Raw genomic sequence first — 6,578 nt, 5'->3', positions numbered from 1 at the left:
GCAAGGGGGCGGCGAGGGGAGGGGGGGCGACGGGGCTCGGCATTACTAACAAATTTTTTTTATTTTTTTTTTCAAAACTACTAATGGCGCACGGTGGGTGTGGTGCGCATTACTATGTCAACTAGTAATGGCGCACTATACCACGGTGCGCCATTAGTAACAATTTTTTTTTCAAAACTACTAATGGCGCACCACACACCAGGTGCGCCATTAGTAATGCGCATCATTAGTATATAGTAATGACGCACCACATGTCTTGTGCGTCATTAGTGGCCATATCATCTATAGCCCTTTTCCTAGTAGTGATCGTTGTTTCTTCACTTTTTCTATTCATCGTATGCCTTCATGACCAATAAAAATATATTCTCAATGGACATAGAAACCCATTGGTGGAATTATCTTGCTTGTTCAGTCATTTGATTTTTAGTTTGACTTTTATCTAGTCGTTCTTGTTAATAGTAACAATAGTTTTTATTGTAGTTCTATATGATTTTGTGTAGATAATTCCGTGCATCATGTAGTAATGAGATACACCTCGTATTAGTTCTTATGTGTTACTATCATGTGTAGTAGTTGACCGGTCAACTTTTTCTTGTTAGTATGTTATTTTATTATGTTTGTGACATGCCTACGAGTGTATGTTATTTGCCTTATAGTATTAGTGCGACGTAGGACTTGTTAGATTTATTTCTTTCACCAATTATAGTTATTCAAAAATTGTTAAACATGTTATTTCATGTTGATGTTTTTCTTTCTTGCGGTACAGAGTTATGATATGCATATGGACATGTCTTTGCAAATTATTACCATATGTAGGTTTATGTAGAATTACTATAACCTTTACGTGATTATCCAATACCTAATGTCTTGATTATTTTCATTTTTGTTTGGAATGAGGATATCTTAGATATTGATTACATATTCATTTTCATTGATGTTCCATGTTTGTTTTATTGGTTTGAAATCATGACATGTCTATGATAGGTGTTTGTACATTTTTATTACGTGTTCTTGAATAGTATTCTTTATGCAAGATGTTGAATGAAATGCCTTATTGTTTGGATATGAGTATATTGTAGTTCATAGCATAGATATTATTGGCTAGTTGTTCCTTTTATTTTATAAATGTACGTTATACAAGATTGCATGGATAGATGCTTCATGAAATCATTTAGTTTTGTATTGCTATATATAATTTATTCTTGTGAAATATAATTTATTTTATTCCATCTTGGTAACTATCATGTGTGTCGATTTACATTTGTTTATTACCATCCCATGTTAGGACTTTCTCAATGTCCAATAGATGTTTTGATTGTATGTGTTATATGATTGCTACTTTATGATGTATGACCAATCATATGGTTAATATTTGCTTGGTAGAGGTACATGTTAGTAGTTTATGATCTCACATATTTTAATTAAGTAGGATCCTTCTTGCTTCAATATCGTGCCATGATATGGCGATTGTATAACTAGATGGCATAGTGTGTGTGTGTGTGTGTGTGTGTGTGTGTGTGTGTGTTTGTTCATGTATTAGATCATGCCTAGTTGTCCACTATGCATTTGCAAGTGTAGGTTGTACAACATAGGAATGCATTCCATCTTGCTACTCATTCTAGAATAGTATATTACTTGATATTGTTGATGGCATGATTTAGTTGTTTAATTTTCTTAAATGCTTAGTATGATGTCTCCATGTGTTTGCATGTTATAAACAACAATTGTTGTGTGCTACTTTCATGCTTCCATGTTCATGCATGTGAACTAGTCTCGTAGAGTTGTGTCCTATTTCTATGATTTCTATTTATGTTAGTCGATATAAACTAAGTTGGGTGTTGCACTGTATTGTATTGGTATCGTAGTGTGGTATCTCGTGTGATGACCATCCATGTTTACACATCATATTAGTGTATCTTCTTATTGCATTGTTCTATGCCTAGGGTTTGATATATTTTGTTTACCTTTCTGTTGCATTATGGTATGCCCAGACATATTTTATACAAGTAATCTTTCATGTCTTATGATGTTGTGTGTGTTATAGTTGCTTAGTTTAGTTCTTCCTTATAGATGTTTAAGTTCATTACATCTTAGTCTTGTGAGTGTTTAAATACTTGTTGCTATGACTCGTAAGTAGAGTTGTCCTTTGATCACACACTCAGTGTGTGCATCATGCTTTGTTATTGTAAGCATGTGGTGATAATCTTATTGCTAGTGGTTATTGGTATTAGTTGTTCTTTATTATTAAGACCATGTAATAGTTCAGTATCTTCTCATGAGCACTTGTATGTTGAATGCTTGTGTTATTAATAAATACCTCTTTATGATCCTATACTCACATGCCATGGGTGAGATGTGTGTTATTATTAAGTTGTTTAATTAGTTTCTACCTTAGTATTGGATTGGCTCTTTGCTATAAAAATGCTTCTCTATAGTTTTATGATTGAGGTTTACACTCAGCTTGTTGTTGACCATTATAAATATTTGGATTCATTAGAATGTTCTTTTGTGGCTGATCATTACTCTTAATCATATCATGTCTAGGATAGTTTTTCATCCATTTGTTCCATGGGTTGTATTGTTTGTTGTTAATTGTTTGACAAACGAATTGATTTGATGTAGTGGATTTGGTCCTATTTTATTTTGATTGTGTTTTAGGGCTATACCCGGATCATTCAATTCATATTGTTGAATGATGTTTGATTGCTTAACTAGTATGGTCTATAATGTTGGTTTGGTTGTCTTATGCAACACTCGCTTTTCAGTTATTATATAGTTGATGTATATGCTTGGTTGCAACTAACCATTATAAATATTTAGATTCTATCGATCTAAATATTTATCGTGGTTAACTTTCACCTTTATCATGTGATGTTGAGTTTGTGTAGTTAAAATGCATAGGATGGTTCCATTCCATGAGTGCTGATGTTAGTGTGTTTGTTATATGGTAGTTTTCTACATGGTTAGTCGAGGTGTGTGGTGGGCACTACTAGTTCATAACAGAACTTTAGCGTTGATTGCAAAGCCTTCCTCAATCGTGTCAGCTTAACCTTGTCCCTTCGTTGAGTCATATCTCTTACCTTCCTATCATGCTACCTTGTTCTGGAATATCCACTTGATCAATATCTTATCCATCCACTTAATTTGGTTTCGATTTGGATTCACTATTGCTTTGGTATTTATTGTTTGTATTTTGCTATCGTTGCGACGAGTAGGGAGTGACGACGGTGTTGGAGATGAACAAAACCAGGTTATCAAAGAAGGACTCAACAACGAAGGCATGCCTCCTTCTTGATCATACTTACCCTATGGTTTACAAAATTGCATTCAGTTTTATTGTTACTATATGCATGCTATTTTAGTTCTCGTAGCTAGCGTGTCGATTGACACATTACCCTGATCTGCTTGTCGCCTATTTAATTGACACCTGAGTAGAAGTACATAATTCCCGTAGAGTAGAAATGCTTAGCCATGCTTATCACCCTATAGGTGCTTTGTTGAATGACCTCTAAGTCATTGACAGTTGAAACTTAATGCTGAGCTAGGCCAGTTGGCCCTTGTTGACCTTCTCTATCCTCTTCTACTGTGGGTGAAACTTACCATCTAAATACTAGTGCGGGCGACAGCTGAATCAAGGATTGAAGGAGCGATTGGCTGCCCTTCACGAGTTGAAGGGGGTAATCAGTCGTCCTGTCGCATGAGGCCTAATAAGTCTTGGATTTGAAGATTGTGATAACAGTACAACCACATGCTATATGGGCACTGGCTTGGTCAAGTAAGCTAGTCAGCCTTAGGTGTCGATGTCGCTATACCGCAGATGGGATAGCTACCTTGCAAAGAGTATCCTCGGCACAGATGGGGGGACCAGTTTGAGGACGTACTCTCAGTTCCATGTGCCAGACCCAGTGGGCATGTCACATCTTTGGGGGATCTAGTCCAAAGACCTCGTCACAATCTCCCTGCCGGTATACCACATGGTGTACTATGCTAGCGACGGCTAGTGGCAACAAGTCGGGATTGTGTCGTGTGGGTAAAGTGTACAACCTCTGCAGAGTGTAAAACTATTCGAATAGCCGTGTCCACGGTCATTGACGACACATGAATCTTTCTTGTCGTACAGGACCTGTCTTGCTTATTCCCTTTTTTCCCCTATTCTCGGAACCTATGAAGAGTGTGAGTTGATCGAGGATCCTCACTTTGATGCAAGTTATTCTGGAGATAAAACATGTTTTCATCTAAAACTGCTTTTATCCAACTGCTATATGTTTTTCAAAGAAAAATAGCTTTTATGCAAATGAGCCTTAGAACCTTCCTTTGAAGCCACATGTAGCTATTAGGACCTTCTCCGAGGGAGGCATGTTGAGTACGTAATGTACTCATGGCAATAATTTTGTTGAATAACTCAGTTCCATGAAGACGAAAGTCACAACTACGATTACTATGGCGATCCGCCGGAGTGAGGTCACGTGGACTATATCAACTGCCTGTGGCTGAGATAGAGTCGCTACGCATTGTATTTTCTGTTGTTTTCTGATTGTAATAAATGTCATGAGACATTTCACTATGTATGCCTTGTGGCAAGATATATTATACTTGTAATTCGTTTTACGCATTATGCAATGAGATCATTTCACTGTGTTGTCAACAATGATCCCGGGGTTGACAAATATACACAGGAGGGTCTGGAAGTTAATTCCAAGTTCTCACACCAGCAAAATACAAGAAAAAGCACTTACTGGAGAAGGACTCTTCCAGGTGTTGCGCTTCGAGCAATGTACCACGCCGCTCCCGTTTGATGGCGCGGTCACGCTCCTGGAGCGCTCTCTCCAGATCGGCCGCCTTGGCAAGGGCCTCCTGCAGCTCGGCGTCCTTGTCGTCGACCGCCTTCTCGGCCGCCTCGCGACGACGGGCCTCCTCCTGACGGGCCCCCTTAGCCGTGGTAACCTACCCCCGCAGGCGATCCACCTCGGCCTGGAGCCGACCCTTGTCGTCAGCCAGCTGGCCGCGCTGCTGGTCCACCTCGACCAGGGCCTGCTGCGCCTCCACCACCTTGGCGGCTTCCGCCTTAAGAAGCTCCACCTCGGCCTCGAGGCAGCTCTTGTGACCTGCCAGCTGCTCATGCAGCTGGTTTCCCTCGTCAAGAGATCGCCGGGCTGCGGCCGCCTCCTCCCTCGCATTCGCCGCCTCGACGCCAAGACGGCCGATGTTGGCAACAAGCCGGTCATAGTGATGACCAGCCCGGAGCAGACAAGTCCGCCAGGACAGCACCTCGGCTGCGAAAAAGAAGGATTCATCGAATGAGAAAGCATGACTTAAGATTTGGCCCAACTGTTACACAGTTGGCCCGAATCTCAGGGGCTACATCCAGTGGGTGCGCTAGCGCGCTCCCACTAAGAAGAGCACGAAGATACCTGTGGTGACGCGAAGCTCCTCCTTGGAGACGAACTGCCCCTTGAGCTCCCGGTACTTGCCCAGGAGACGGTTGAAGGCGCCGACCCGGTAGGCGTCAAGTTGCTGAAGAAGGCAGAAATCAGAACAAGGATAACACTCTAAAAATTCGACCCAACTACTACGTAGTTTGTCCGAACCTCGGGGGCTACACCCAGTGGGTGCGCTGGCGCCCCCCCACAAAGAATAAATTGCGAAAAAGAAAAGGCTTACCAGAACGGCGCGCTCCAGGTCACGCGTCCGCTCCACCTCGGCCTGGGTGAAGGCCTCGAGCCGGCCCATCTGGCTGCGCAGGTGGGCTGACGGCGTCCATCGCCGCCTCCTCCTGGGTCTGAGGCCCGAAGACCACGGCGCCCCCGCTCCGCGCCGGCTGCGATGCGGCGGCCCGGCGTCCTCCCTGCCGGGGCACCAAGGCGTACTCCCCGCTGGCCGCTCCCGATGCGGCCAACACCTCCTCCGACGCCCTCTCTAGCACCATCGACGACTCAGACACCGGGATGCCCTGCGTCGCTGCCTCTGGCCCGGACGCCGCGATGGCCTGCTGTGCCACCATCGGCCCAGCTGCTGGGGTGGCCTCCGGCACCGCCGCCCGCAGCGCCTCCTCCAAGACAGCGCCGCCTCCACCGCCATTAGCCCGCGCTCGCTCGACGACGTCGACCCGCGGTGGGGTATTGTCCTCCACCTCCACGACCTCCCTGTCGAGGATCACCACCTCAACCCGGCCTTCACGGCCGCGTTCCCTCACTGACGACGGCTCAAAGACCGTCGCCGGCACCATCGTGCCCTTCGACATCTCGCGCTAGGCCGGCTCCGCGCCGGCTCACGCCCATGCCGCTGCCGCGTCGGTCCAAGCCCGGACCGACGCCACCTCCAGCTCCGCCTCGGCCCTGTTCCTGTCCCGCCATGCCAAGCCCTCGGTGTCGTTCGGGTCCAGGCCGAGGTCCGAGTCAGCCCGTCCCTCCGCCTCGACCTGGTCAACGAGGTCGGACCAGCTCCTGCGGAACGCGGTCCCTTAGGCGGCCGCGGTGACCGCCGCCGCCATCGCCAGCGCGATTGGCAACCAGAAGAAGAAGACAGAATGAGCAAAAAAGAAACAAGGCTGGCTCGACAATCAGGATGCATACGGGAGA

Source organism: Triticum dicoccoides, chromosome 2B (assembly GCF_002162155.2).
Source record: "Triticum dicoccoides isolate Atlit2015 ecotype Zavitan chromosome 2B, WEW_v2.0, whole genome shotgun sequence".
Taxonomy (NCBI): domain Eukaryota; kingdom Viridiplantae; phylum Streptophyta; class Magnoliopsida; order Poales; family Poaceae; genus Triticum; species Triticum dicoccoides.
Note: the sequence above shows the minus strand (reverse complement) of the source record.